Genomic DNA, 15,723 nt, shown 5'->3' on the forward strand with positions numbered 1-15,723 from the left:
CTTGTCGCGAGTCGGCGTGAGTCGGCAGTAGTCGTCAGTACGTGCTAGTAAGCAGTAGTCGACAGGAGTCGGCGCGTGCCTGCGCGTGTCGGCAGTCTGCTCTGGTCGGGACTCTGGAGGATGGGTATTATTGTAGAAGGTAAAGAAGCAGCCTTGCACATATCTAGTAATGTATATCTACTGTAATTAATTTCTTTAAAAAAAATGCCCCCAATAATAATTTTTATAATATAAAGTAATTTTTTTAAAGAAAAGCATTCATGTCAATTTAAAGAATATTTCCAATGCTTGATCATTCCTTCCAAGAATAAAAAAAAAAAAAAATAAAATATACGCCAGCATTTCACGAAGCTGTGCCAAAAAAATCTCCATATAAGAGCAGATATATATTCGCAGTTTTTATTGAGGTAAGAATTTTTTCCTTTTTTTTATATTCAGAATACAGGGCCGAGGCGCAGCGCTGCTGTCGTCATAAAATTTACCAGGTTACTGAATATTTTTTATTATTTCGGTGTTTAGGAATTGGATTTTGTGGTTACATTAAATGTGAATGCATTTCAGCATAGAGATCATAAATGGGAGCCAATTTTGTTCAGAGGTCACATTAAAACTAATTTTATTGAGAGGTTACAATATTAAAAAATTCATTTAATTATTATTATTTTGTGCGGAGGTTACATTTGGTTCATGGTTACTTATAAATTTAAATAAAAGATTTTGTGGGGAGGTTACACTTGTCGACATCCGGCCAGGATCGTATTTCTTTGTGAATCTTCTGAGAAGTAGTCATATATCTGCTCTTATTTACGTAAATGTAGTTTGCATCTGGCGCAACGCATTTACTAATTTGTCACTCTTTCTTTCACAGATCATCGGCAATTTGTTGCTCTTTCTTGTAATTGTGTTTCTTGCATTTTTTGAATTGTCTTTGTTTCATTTTGTGCTTAATTTTGATTTGTGTAAAAATGCCGCGAAAAACTGTTAACAGTACATCGTGATGTGCAATGAGTGAAATAGCTGACTCGAATAGTATGACCGATAATACTTGCGACACTCAGTGTCTTATGATAGTCCTCCATTTACAGACAATCAGTGCCTACCGACCACCAGTAATGATTTTAATGCTAATGATGAGCAAATAAATTCGATTGTGTCGTCTGTTAATTTAACGGCAATGGATGACGCGGCACGTTCTGTTACAATGAATGCTTCCCAGCTTGACACACCCGGTTTGCAAAATTTACGCAAATAACAGATAAATTTTTCTAACGAAAATGAACAGTGTACTCAAATTACGTCAAATTTATTTAATTCCGATTTAGTGACCAACAGTGCACACACGATTGGCAAACCTTTTCAAGAATTACAGAATGACCAAATGGTTACAGAAAACGTGACAATTGCAGGTATGCCATCAAACAGCACAGAGAATAGAGTAGGTAATATTGGGTTGGATCAAATTATGGCACTATTGCTACAACATAGTGCAAATTTCAAACAACTTAATGAAAATAATGAAAATCTCAAACAACAATTTAATGAAAATTCCAAACAGTTGAATGAAAGTCTCAAACAGTCGAATGATAAACAAGACAACAATCACAAACAACTTAATGAAAATCTCAAACAACAACTTAATGAAAAACTAGATAACAATTCCAGACAGTTGAATGAAAAATTAGACAACAATTCCAGGCAGCTTAGTGAACAGATTACAGCCGTTGCCGCGCAATGTCATGATACTAAAGAACAATTACGTGAGGAAATTAAGGCTTGTGCTACGAAAAGTAGTGAAGAAATTAGATCTGTTGCTCAAGAATTAAGGAATACGCAAACAGCTACAACAGGATCACTTAGAGACGAAATTAGTGCAGTCGCTAAACAATGCTCTGAAAACGCGACACAGTTACGCGACGAGTTTAAATTAATGTCAGCAGAACTTTTGCGCTCATTGGATGCAAAGGTAGACGCGAAATTTGAACAACAGAACAGCCAAATTGACGAACGCTTTAATCACCGTCTACAAAACAGTCAAACGCGTTACCGTAAATTCATACAGGAACAAAATAAAGTAAAACGACAAGTCATGTAAACAATTACCGCACAGAGACAGGAAGATAAGCGTAAATTGTTTACGAAAGCAAAAACATACGTAGACAACAATATTGCTACAGTATCAGACGAAATTAATACTATCAAACAGTTGAACACCGAGTTGCGTGATGAAATTTCCGATCTTAAATCAAAAACAGATAGCAAATAGTAGACTTTCAGACAGTGACCGACAGACTTGAACAATTAGAACTAATACAGGATCCCGATGCCATCAAAGCAGACGTTAAGAAATTGAACGAAACCACACGTAAAATAAAAAAAACAAATTAATGCTTGTGACACTAAAAACGATGATCAGGTAAAAATACTGACTGAAAAATGTGATGAATTGGCCAGTCGTATTGACGTTATTGAAAGTAATAATGACAGCAAATCAGGCGATACTTCACCGATATTGTTTAATCAAACACCTGAATTTCAAAATCTACAGCAGACGATCAGTGAGATAGATTCGTCCAATAATATATTACGTAGAAAATTGTCAACTCTACAACAAGAAGTGACAGAGATGAAAAATGTTTCAGTCAATAACATGTCACAGCATACGGCACATTCCGAACAATTGTCACACTCACACAGCCAGTATAATTTAGGTAATTTACAGAGAGTACGTGACTTAGATTCCGAACAATCACAGACAAATAGATTCTCATACAATCCTGAACCTGTTCAGACGTACAGAGACGATAGTTTTGATTACAAACATTTTCTATCAGTGAGAAAATTCAAAGTATTTAAAAATGACAGAACACAAATTCACCCATTGGATTGGATACAACAATTTAGCTTTGCTTTTCCACCGACTTGGCCCGTAACACATAAACTTGAACTCATTTGCAGTTTTTTGGAAGGCGAACCGGCAACTCGTATGAGACCGATCGCGAGACAATGCTACTCGGTAGAAGAATTTCAGAATGCTTTTCTGTCAGCGTATTGGTCGAAGACGACACAGTGCAGAATCAAGGATCAGTTAAGTAGTTTACGGAACTATGAGAACTCAAATTTTCCCACTGTCACGCAATTTTTTGAACACATGGTTCAACAAAACCAGTACTTGAGTGAACCATATAGTGAATCTGCACTTATTCAATTATGCATTTCTAAGTTACCACGATCATTAAGAGTGTCACTTTTAACGGGTCAGCAGAAAGAAAATATTTCGGCATTCAGAGACCTGTTACAGCTTTTGGAAGTGCAGCAATCGGATTATTCCTTTATAAACAAAACTTTTCATATAATAACCAAGGTCAACAAACATACAGCAATTACGATCAGCCACGCAATTTCAATAGCAAAGGTAATAGACGCTTCAGGAACGACAACAACTAGAACTTTAATAACAGACAAAATGTTAATTATCAGTATCGACAAAATTATCAGCAACAGGAATCACATTTTGGTAACAATAGACGTTTTTCACCGCAACAGCATGAAAGCCAACCGGTTAGCATACCTAACCAACAATGTAATGTACAAGGTCAACCAAGCTTTAATGCTTCGCCGCCTACACGTATAGCGTCGGCTCCAACAAATAGTAACGCACAACAACGAGGAAATCAGTACGTACAGAAAACACACTATTTCAATTCCTATCGCAATGCACCGTATAGAAATGACTATCATGACAGACGTAAAAGTAATGAGCACAATTTTCAGCGTACATTTAATAACAGTCGGTCTTACCAACAGCAAAATCATCCGCAACAACATATTATCATGAATGAACCAGACAGTAGGTATCATCCCGAACGTAATACGTCAGAAAGAAATAACAGAACAGTACAAATAGTTGAAATGCCACAGCATCCTCCCGAAAATAATAGCACGTCAGATAGAATTTGACTAAATTCAGTACAGGTTGCATCTTCCAGTAACACAAGCAATAGTTTTGACACAGAGAATCATGTTCACGAAAATGTTATTACTTTTGACGACATCCGAGACACTCTTTTGCAGGAAAGACCAGTTATTCAAAAAACCATTTCACACCCTGTCATCGAAGTAAAAATTGGATCATCGAAATTTTCAGCAGTAATCGACTCTGGATCTCCTATGTCAGTCATAAATGAGGAAACTTTCAACGAATGTAACAAAGAGAATACCTATCCTACGTTACCATTAGGCAAAACGAAAGTAAAAGGAGCAGTATCTGGTAAAGGAGTAGATGTTAAATTACAGACACATTTATCATTTTGTATTGCAGGTCATACATTTCACTCAAATTTTTGGATTGTTCCCTTATTGACGACAGACGTTATTTTAGGTACGAATTTTCTGGTACAACACGACGCAGTGGTTGATTTTCAGAATTCCTATTTAATGCTAAAGGATGAAGATGTACAATTGGCTTTAGAATTTCAGCACTCTTTATCTACGGAAGTCTATCTATATCCGAATCCCGCTCCAGCTACTGCCGGGTCTGGGTGCTGACGAGTCCTCTCCATTTGGCTCGGTCCTCCCACCACTTTTCTTCCTCCACTTGCTGCCAGGTCACACCTCTCTTTTCAACAGATATTCTCACTCCTATTTTCCACCGTGTTCTTGGGCGCCCTCTAGGTCGTTTCCCATCCATCTTTAGTTCTTCCATAATTTTGGGGAGTCTCTGCCCATGCATCCTCTTAACATGCCCATACCATCTTAATCTCTTTCTTTCAATTTCTTCTCTCATACTTTCTTGTTTGAGGTCCTTTCTAATCTCTACATTCCTTACTCTGTCCATTCTTGTTTTTCCCTTAACTGCTCTGAGAAATTTCATTTCCCCTGCTTGCAGTCTGCTCCAGTCCCTTTCTTTCATTGTCCATGTTTCTCCACCATAGGTGACAATAGGGAAGTAATAATTCTTATACATCAGGAGTTTTGCTCTTTCTGAAACTTCATTATTCCAAATCAGATGTTTTATTCTTTGGTAGAAATGCCTCCCTTCTGTAACCTCCTATTAATTTCGTTAGTTATTCTTCCATCCCTAGATATTTCACTCCCTAAATAAGTGAAACTTTCTACCACTTTGAGGGGTTCTCCATTCAAGGTAATATTTCCATTGATTCCTTTCTCTCTTCCAAATACCATTACTTCACTCTTATCTTTATTTATTCTTAATCCATACCTTTTCATTATTTCCTTCCACGCATCAAGCTGTAACTGTACATCTACCTCTTTATCACCCCATATTACCATATCATCTGCAAAAATCATCTTTTTGTCTTTTTCTTTTACTATATCTTTAACTGCCCTATTCATTCCCTCCATCACAACATTAAAAAGCGCAGGAGATAGAATACTTCCTTGCTTAAGTCCTTGTCTTATTTCGAAGTATTCAGAGTTCCCCAATGGTGTTCTAATTCTACAATTGTGGCCTCTGTACATTGTCTTTATAACATTAATGTATCCATCTTCTATATCTATCTTCTTCAGTTCTTCCCAGAGTCTTTCCCTGTCAACTGAGTCATATGCCTTTTCTATGTCTATAAAAACCATTATCACCCTTTTGTTATACTCCCAACTTTTTTCCATCAGTTGACGGATAGAAAATATCAGGTCGATTGTGCTCCTTCCATTCCTAAACCCATGCTGTTCTTGACTCAGCTCTACGGAAGTACAGACAATTAATCGCACAGAGGTCATTTCCGTATCACGTAACATAGATAATAATTCCACATTGTTCACGGATACGTACGTACATAACTACACTCCTGGAAATTGGAAAAAGAACACATTGACACCGGTGTGTCAGACACTTGCTCCGGACACTGCGAGAGGGCTGTACAAGCAATGATCACACGCACGGCACAGCGGACACACCAGGAACCGCGGTGTTGGCCGTCGAATGGCGCTAGCTGCGCAGCATTTGTGCACCGCCGCCGTCAGTGTCAGCCAGTTTGCCGTGGCATACGGAGCTCCATCGCAGTCTTTAACACTGGTAGCATGCCGCGACAGCGTGGACGTGAACCGTATGTGCAGTTGACGGACTTTGAGCGAGGGCGTATAGTGGGCAAGCGGGAGGCCGGGTGGACGTACCGCCGAATTGCTCAACACGTGGGGCGTGAGGTCTCCACAGTACATCGATGTTGTCGCCAGTGGTCGGCGGAAGGTGCACGTGCCCGTCGACCTGGGACCGGACCGCAGCGACGCACGGATGCACGCCAAGACCGTAGGATCCTATGCAGTGCCGTAGGGGACCGCACCGCCACTTCCCAGCAAATTAGGGACACTGTTGCTCCTGGGGTATCGGCGAGGACCATTCGCAACCGTCTCCATGAAGCTGGGCTACGGTCCCGCACACCGTTAGGCCGTCTTCCGCTCACGCCCCAACATCGTGCAGCCCGCCTCCAGTGGTGTCGCGACAGGCGTGAATGGAGGGACGAATGGAGACGTGTCGTCTTCAGCGATGAGAGTCGCTTCTGCCTTGGTGCCAATGATGGTCGTATGCGTGTTTGGCGCCGTGCAGGTGAGCGCCACAATCAGGACTGCATACGACCGAGGCACACAGGGCCAACACCCGGCATCATGGTGTGGGGAGCGATCTCCTACACTGGCCGTACACCACTGGTGATCGTCGAGGGGACACTGAATAGTGCACGGTACATCCAAACCGTCATCGAACCCATCGTTCTACCATTCGTAGACCGGCAAGGGAACTTGCTGTTCCAACAGGACAATGCACGTCCGCATGTATCCCGTGCCACCCAACGTGCTCTAGAAGGTGTAACTCAAATACCCTGACCAGCAAGATCTCTGGATCTGTCCCCCATTGAGCATGTTCGGGACTGGATGAAGCGTCGTCTCACACGGTCTGCACGTCCAGCACGAACGCTGGTCCAACTGAGGCGCCAGGTGGAAATGGCATGGCAAGCCGTTCCACAGGACTACATCCAGCATCTCTACGATCGTCTCCATGGGAGAATAGCAGCCTGCATTGCTGCGAAAGGTGGATATACACTGCACTAGTGCCGACATTGTGCATGCTCTGTTGCCTGTCTCTATGTCCCTGTGGTTCTGTCAGTGTGATTATGTGATGTATCTGACCCCAGGAATGTGTCAATAAAGTTTCCCCTTCCTGGGACAATGACTTCACGGTGTTCTTATTTCAATTTCCAGGAGTGTATAACACTCCAGACGAAGCTGACTATGACATTATGCAGATGATTTCTGATAAGGTTAAACAGAGTTGTGCAAATACAGACGACGAACGTACGCAACTACAGAAAATTCTTTTACAGCAAGCTCCAGTTTTTGACAACATTCCTGGTACTATGTCCGGTTTTATGTATGAATTTCAAGTCAAACCGCATGATACATTTAAAGCAAAGCATTATCCCATTCCATATATCCACAGAGAACAAGTTAAGAAAGAATTGCAGGATATGCTTGACCTAGGAATTATTGAACCAGCAGTTAGTCCGTACATAAACCCGCTCCATATTGTTAAGAAAAAGGATGGTTCACTTCGCCTCGTACTTGATTCGCGTCACATCAATGACATTATTATTAATGGAACAGATCGCCCACAAACACTAGAAGAACTTCTAGAGAAATTTCATGGTACTGCTATTTATTCCACATTAGATTTGAAATCGGGATTTAGGCAAATTCAGCTCCATCTGTAGAAAGTACACAGCACTTCTCTGTTTTGGTGACTTTATCAGTTTTGCAAATTACCGTCGGTTTAACAATTTCTTCAGCAGCTTTTATTCGCGATTTGAATACTATACTTCCGACAGAACTTAAAGGCAGAATCACAACGTATGTAGACGACATCCTTATCGCAGAAGCTAACTGGTCTGAACACAGTCTGATTCTTGAACAACTGTCGCAAACTTTTCGTGCACAAGCACTTACAGTTAACCTTAGCAAATCGCACTTTGGCAAAACTTCTATAAAATTTCTTGGACATGTAATTTCAGCAGAAGGCATTGCGCCTGACCCGGAAAAACTTCAAGCTTTACGTGATGTTACTGTTCCTACGACTAAGAAACAACTACGCAGCTTTTTGGGTTTAATTAACTTTTTTCGTAAATTTATTCATTACTCTGCTTTAGACACCCCTAGATTATGTCAATTGACAGGTAAAAACACTATTTGGTCCTGGGATAAGCAAACACATTCTGAATTTATGATCCTGAAACATGCTTTGTTGAATGCACCACTGTTATCACATCCAGATCTTACTAGAAACTTTTCCATTGCCACCGACAGTTCTAACACCGCTTTAGGCGTACACATTTTTCAGGAAATTGAAGAAGATGGTTCTATAGCAATTAAAAACATCGCCTTTGCGAGTCGCATTCTGTCACCTGCTGAACGCAGTTATTCTGTTACAGAACTTGAAACATTGTGTGTTGTATGGGCATTTACGAGATTTCGGCATTTTCTTTATGGAAGACATACCACCGTTTATACAGACCATAGAGCGATACAGTTTTTACTCTCCGCTAAATTTACACACGACAGATTAAGCAGATGGAAACTTTATTTGCAGGAATTTAATTTTACAATTGTTCACATTCCCAGCACACAAAATATTGTAGCAGACGCACTATCCCGTTCTCTCAGCAACAATCAGCAAGACATCGCAACCAACTTCTACAAAGCAAATTGAAAGTTGCATTTGAAAATTTCATTTCCTCGTCATTACAAGACATAGTACAAGAGCAGAGTAAAGACAACGTGTGGAAAGAGATTAAACACCTTTGGCAAGATAGGAATAATGTTACCATTAGAAACCATTACACTGTACGCAATAATATTCTGTTTCGGCGCTCTCACCCTGACAGCAACAATTGGTTATTATGCATTCCTGACGAACTTCTTAACAAATTAATTTGGTATACTCATTTAAGTTACGCACATTACGGAGCCAGAAAATGTTTTGTTATACTGAGACAGAACAGTTATTTTACCAACATGGAGAAACATATTAGACGAGTTTTAGCGTCATGTAAAATCTGCTAGAAAGCTAAGTCAGATACGACTTCACATATTCCTCCATTACATCCCATTTACCTGTTAACTTGAGACACATGGCCGCTGTAGACATTTTTGGTCCGATTCCCAGAACTAATAGAGGTTTTTGCTACATCTTTGTCGCTGTTGAACTCACTTCAAACTTTGTTACCTTCACTCCGTTACGCAAAGCTACTGCTAAAACTGTTTCGAAAGCATTTGTAAAACATTTTCTATTTCATGTAGGGCATGTATTGAAAGTAATTTCCGACAATGGACCACAGTTTCGATCTGCTATATGGACACGTTTGTTACGAGCTAGAAACATTTCTCCGATCTATATATCCAGGTACCATGCTTCTTCGAACCCTTGTGAACGATTAATGAAAGAAATTGGTAAACTGTGTAGAATATACTGTGATAAAAGACATATTGATTGGGACACACACATACTCTCCTTCCAGGATGTAATTAATTCCATACCAAATGAATCTACTATGCTATCTCCGTCTGTTATACTGAAAAATGTTGATCCACCTAACAAAATTAAAGAATTAGTAACCTTCCCTACATCGCGTCGACTACGACACCATGAAATAATTGATATTGCGCTGAACAACATCAAACGTGCCGCAGAACGCCGGAGAAGACAGCTAAAACAGGTTTGTACACGCCATGACTTTCACATTGGACAGAAGATATTAGTACGTACACACTATTTATCCAACAGAGCAAAGAGTAGATGCAGTAAATTTGAGCTTCTATACGCAGGTCCATATCGAATTCGCAGCATTCCTCACCCCAATGTAGTACACGTCGAAACTTTGAGAACCAGAAAAAGCAAGGGCAATCACCATGTCTCCAACATCAAACCCTTTATTGAATGAACATACTTTATGATTTATCACACTGTAATGCCATTTCCTAATTTTTTTATGACCACTTATGCAATTATATTCACATGAACACTTAGTGATGATTATCGTATTTTTTCTTGGCAAGTGCCCGGCAAGGTAAGGTTAGCAGGTCGCTGTTCTTGTCGTTACACATCAGACTGTGCACATTTTCCATTTTTCATGTATGTATGATTGTTTTCCTGTTTTGTTTGTATGCACTATGAAATATTTAAGATATAACAAACACCAGTTGACTTTAACATTTTGCCTCATGATATCTTAACATCGTGACTATTTTACATTTTTCTTTTTTGCTGCTACATTGTGATACTCTGTGTACATTTTTGCACCTGCACACTGTCTGTGTTTTTGACATATTACGTTTTCCATCATGCTATGCTGTATGCTCAATTATATCATTAGAAACCAGTTTCAATTTAATGGGTATATGATTTAAATGCAAGACATTAATCTTTGTTCATCATTTTCAGAAAGATATCACGTGTAAAAGAAATACATTAAACAGAAATGGGAATTTCACCTTCGGAATGAACGAAAGAAGATGGAATACCTCATCACGAAGAGTAAATGGATCAGAATTAACAAGCATGAACGAGAATATACTATACACATCGTATGATAGCAGTCTTAACCAATTTTTCCTCTCAGAATACGAGGCGATTGATGCAGGCTGTCAGACAGAACTACACATCTTAGTTTTAGCGATGAAATATGCTAGAAATAAGGAATAGTTGTATAATGAATAATGAAGTGACTTTTTTGCAGATGATAATGAATGGTGATGAATAATGATGAAGAATATGTTAATATGGATAACGAAGTTTTTCTTTACAGGCGATGATAATAATGGAGTTATGATGATATGGATAATGAAGTTTTCTTTGCAGATGAGGATAAAGTTGAAGTTTATGTATTTATGCTATGTAGTTATTTAAGTATTTGTTGCAGTTCGTTTTGACAGTATGTCTTATGTCGCATGGTATGATGACTGAAAGTTTTGGAAAGGACAGGTAGAGAACATATATATTTTATACACATTTCACTACCTGTTAATTCGAAGTTCACTACTTTTCAGCATAATATGCGTTTCTTCTTTCAGCTTAATAATCCATTTTGTATTTTTCTAGGAGAAGCTATTCACGAAATTAATACGGTATAAGCAGTTAATCATTAAACGTGTGTCATTCATGAATGTGATCACTTATACTCTACTCATTTCATAACCTTGCTACAGCTGACTCATGACGAATGACGTTACACATCTTCATTTGCAGCAATAACTCAAAAAGAAATATTGTTATCCCTCAGTAATTAATTCTCGATCCCAACGCAATGCATTGCTAGCACAAAAAAAAAAAATGTATTACCAGTCCCAAATAATGATACCAGTTTAAAAGAGTTCTGAGTAATACTGAATGATATTTTCTAGTCACAGACGTTGAATAATACTTACAGTGTGTTACATTTTCAATATGTCCTATGTCACTGGAATGATCAGTTCTGAGTAATATGTCATTTGAATGATGAATTCTGGGTAACACTGAATAATGTTTTCTAGTCACAGACCTTGAATAATAGTTACAGTATGTTACATTTTCACAATGTCCTATGTCACTTGAATGATGAGTTCTGAGTAATTTTTTCTACCACAGACCTTGAGTAATAGTTACAGTTTGTTACATTTTAAATATGTCCTATGTCGCTTGGATTATGAGTTCTGAGTAATAGTGAATGATGCTTTGTAATAATGCATAAGTAGTATGCCAATAATTTCTGTAAATAATATTTTGTTATACTCTATAAATGCTATGCCAATAATTGACTCTCATTTTCAGTGATGACTTCTGATGGTTTGTAACTGGCCAATGAGTGCCAATAATTATTTTAAATATGTCATATGTCACTTGAATGATGAAAAAGGTTTTGTAATATTCAATACTTGCTATACGTTTAGTAACTGGCCAATGAGTGCCAATGATTACTGTGACTATGGCTTCTGATGGTTTGTAACTGGCGAATGAGTGCCAATGATTACTATAACTAGATTAATTATGTAAATGGTATGTCATTAATTAACTCTTGCTTTGAATGATCACTTTTAAATAACGTATAAAAATGGTTTGTAACTGGTCAATGAGTGCCAATGTTCTCTGTAAACAGATTACTTATGAACATTATTCTGTAATACTTCATACATGGTACAGAAATGTTCAGTAACTGGGCGATGAGTGCCACCAATTACTCAAATCAGTTGTTAGACTAGTGTAATTCTCAATGAAGACTAGTATGTGACTTAATGTCCTTCACCTTCTGACCTAATTACCAGGAATTACTGCAATATCCGTTTGTCCTGTGTATCCTCATGATCATGGAGCACTATATTTGGTGTCTGCACTAATTTTACGTTGGTGTACCTTACAAGAACATGGTGTTGACACGACATGCTGTCCACCTCCTTGAGCGATGGAGATGTTTTTATGGTCCCACTGTTTGGTGTACCTAATGTCCTACCAAAATGATAACATGGAATATTACTACGACATTTCAGTGTCTTGGCTACACTGATTAATACTTCAAGGAAAAGAACAGATTGTCTCACTTGGTGTTATGCTTCTGTAGAAAGATATGGACTTTCAGTGCAGCTGCGTGCAACCTAAAGTGCTACAACCATGATGCAATCCTTCCCTTTCCTATCCTAGTTCTTGTAAAATAGTAAAAAAAAGTATATACAGTGCGTGTGCACTTTTTGTCATTTGTTAATATGATTTGTACTGATTGCCTATACATTTGTGATTTGCTGATATGTTGAGTACTACAGTGCATGTGCACTTTATGTCATTTTGTTAACATGATTTGTATTCATTGCATATACATTTGTGATTTGCTGATATGTTCTGAACTACAGTGCGTGTGCACTTTTGTCACTTGTTAATATGATTTGTACTCATTACCTATACATTTTGTGATTTCCTGATATATTCTGAACTACAGTGCAAGTGCACTTTTTGTCATTTTGTTAACTTGATTTGTATTCATATACATTTGTGATTTCCTGATATGTTCAGTACTACAGTGCATGTGCACTTTATGTCATTTGTTAATATGATTTGTACTCATTCTCTATACATTTTGTGATTTCCTGATACGTTCTGTACTCAGTGCATGTGCACTATATTTTATTTCATGTTCTGCACTTATATATATGTATATATTCTGTGATTGTAAACTTAGTTAATTAAGAAAAATTTGTTGCTCATGGCAAGTCCAGTTGATTCACTATCGCTGCCAAATTTTTGTCCCCCCCAGTGGAGGGTTATGTAAGACGTATACATTGCCGGCGATGGGTGAGGCATGACAGAGTCTCTGACCAGAGAGTAGTATGTAGTTAGTTGTTGCTTGTCGCGAGTCGGCGAGAGTCGGCAGTAGTCGTCAGTCCGTGCTAGTAAGCAGTAGTCGACAGGAGTCGGCGCGTGCCTGCACGTGTCGGCAGTCTCCTCTGGTCGGGACTCTGGAGGATGGGTATTATTGTAGAAGGTAAAGAAGCAGCCTTGCACATATCTAGTAATGTATATCTACTGTAATTAATTTCTTTAAAAAAAAGCCCCCAATAATAATTTTTATAGTATAAAGTAATTTTTTCAAAGAAAAGCATTCATTTCAATTTAAAGAATATTTCCAATGCATGATCATTCCTTCCAAGAATCAAAAAAAAAAAAATATACGCCAGCATTGCACGAAGCTGTGCCAAAAAAATCTCCATATAAGAGCAGATATATATTCGCAGTTTTTATTGAGGTAAGAATTTTTTCCTTTTTTTTTTATTCAGAATACAGGGCCGAGGCGCAGCACTGCTGTCGTCATAAAATTTACCAGGTTACTGAATATTTTTTATTATTTCGGTGTTTAGGAATTGTATTTTGTGGTTACATTAAATGTGAATGCATTTCAGCATAGACATCATAAATGGGAGCCAATTTTGTTCAGAGGTCACATTAAAATCAATTTTATTCAGGGGTTACAATATTAAAAAATTCATTTAATTATTATTATTTTTTGCGGAGGTTACATTTGGTTCATCGTTAATTACTCAATTAAATATATTTGTGGGGAGGATATTGGTTCGTGGTTCATATTTTTATTTAAAATTTTCGTGGGGAGGTTACTGTTTGAATTTCTTTGTGAGCTGTTGGGACATTCCCGCGAGCAAAACCGCGTGTTTTCAAATTGGCGAAATTCTAGCCGCCCTCCTGTGGAGTTTAACTTAGCTTGATTATTTTGAAGTGCACCAGCGGAATCTTCTGCGTTGTGGTCGTTAACGGTCCGGTTACCTGCACTGGCCGTTGACGTAAACTCAGGCAGTGTATATTCCTCGTCGTGTTGTGACAGTCCAGCACGGCGTGTAGTTTGACAGCTGAATGTGGGCGCCGGTACCTTCTGCGTTGTTTCAGTGAACTCCCTGTTGTGTGCTGGACGGGTGGAGCGGAAGTTATCCTGTCGCTTGGTCCGTTAACTGTCTGTCGGTTGGGTTGCTGTCGGATTGAGAATTTGTTGGGCGGACTGCCTGTCTAACATAGCGAGCGTAAGTGTTTGAATTCCAGGCCGACCCTTGCAAACTTCTGAGCGCTGTTTGATGTGCTGCCTTCTCTTCTTTGTCCCTGTTGCTTGTTTATGTATGCCTTCCAGCCGATTTTAAATTAAAGTTGTTTTGCCCTTAAGGCATGAGATTATTGGCCTTTAGCCGATTTTAAATTAAAGTTGTTTTGTCCTTAAGTCGTGAGATTGTTTGGGCCTTCAGCCTGATTTAAAGAAATTTTAGGATAAGGCCTTCTGCCTTTTAAAATTCAAATTCCTTTTTTGAGCCTTAAGTTATTGACCTTCATCCGGTTTTCAATTAAAGTTGTTTTACCATTGAGGGGTGAGAGTGAATGGCGCATTTAGCCGGGAATTAAGTTCTAAAATTAATGCTTGGCTTGCTCTGTTTTCAATGTTTTCTTTACTCTTGTAATGTTTGTGAATGAATGAAGTAGTATGTTCGTGTACAACTTAGAGCCACTCATTTTGGCCCCTTTCCACAAATTAAACTATCTGTCCTGTCCTGCGGGTATAACAGGGAATCTCAGGACGTGCGGCGTAAGAGAAGTTTAGTTTCATCCGCAGGGATATAGCAATTCCGCATCTCCGATAGGCGGAGGAACCACGACCGATATTAAGTCTGCACGTCCGGGTTTGTTCGGTACATTCACGTGCTCCGCAGCTCAGTTTACGAACTGTTTACGACGTTGCAGCCCTCTCGCGCCCTAGGGCGTCATGCAGAGAAATCGTTGCGACGCAAGTTCGGAGTACGCGGAGCCGTCTTCACACCTGCATCAGCCCACATTATCACGGTCATTACAGAAAGCCGACACCTCACATCGTAGTTCCCCTAAATGGACCCGAGCCTTTCATTACGGGCGTAAAACCCTGAATGGACATCGGTCAGCGCTATCATGAATGTGGATCGCCGCGTATCGGTGCGGGGAAAAACAGCCTCCCTCCACCTCGGAGCCTCGCTTGTTAATAAAAGATGTGGGTTGTGGCGCACAGCATCCTGACCCCGGAGATTGTGTGAACGTAGACTACGGCTGTAAGGGGGGGGGGGTATGGAAAAAGAAGGAAAAAAGGGAATTGAGGGAAGTGACTGAGAAGAGATAGAAGAAGTAGTAAGGGAAAGGCAGAGGTCCGCTGGTGTTTGGTTTAGGGTGTGCGAGTTACG

Source organism: Schistocerca cancellata, chromosome 2, assembly GCF_023864275.1.
Source record: "Schistocerca cancellata isolate TAMUIC-IGC-003103 chromosome 2, iqSchCanc2.1, whole genome shotgun sequence".
NCBI classification, from domain to species: domain Eukaryota; kingdom Metazoa; phylum Arthropoda; class Insecta; order Orthoptera; family Acrididae; genus Schistocerca; species Schistocerca cancellata.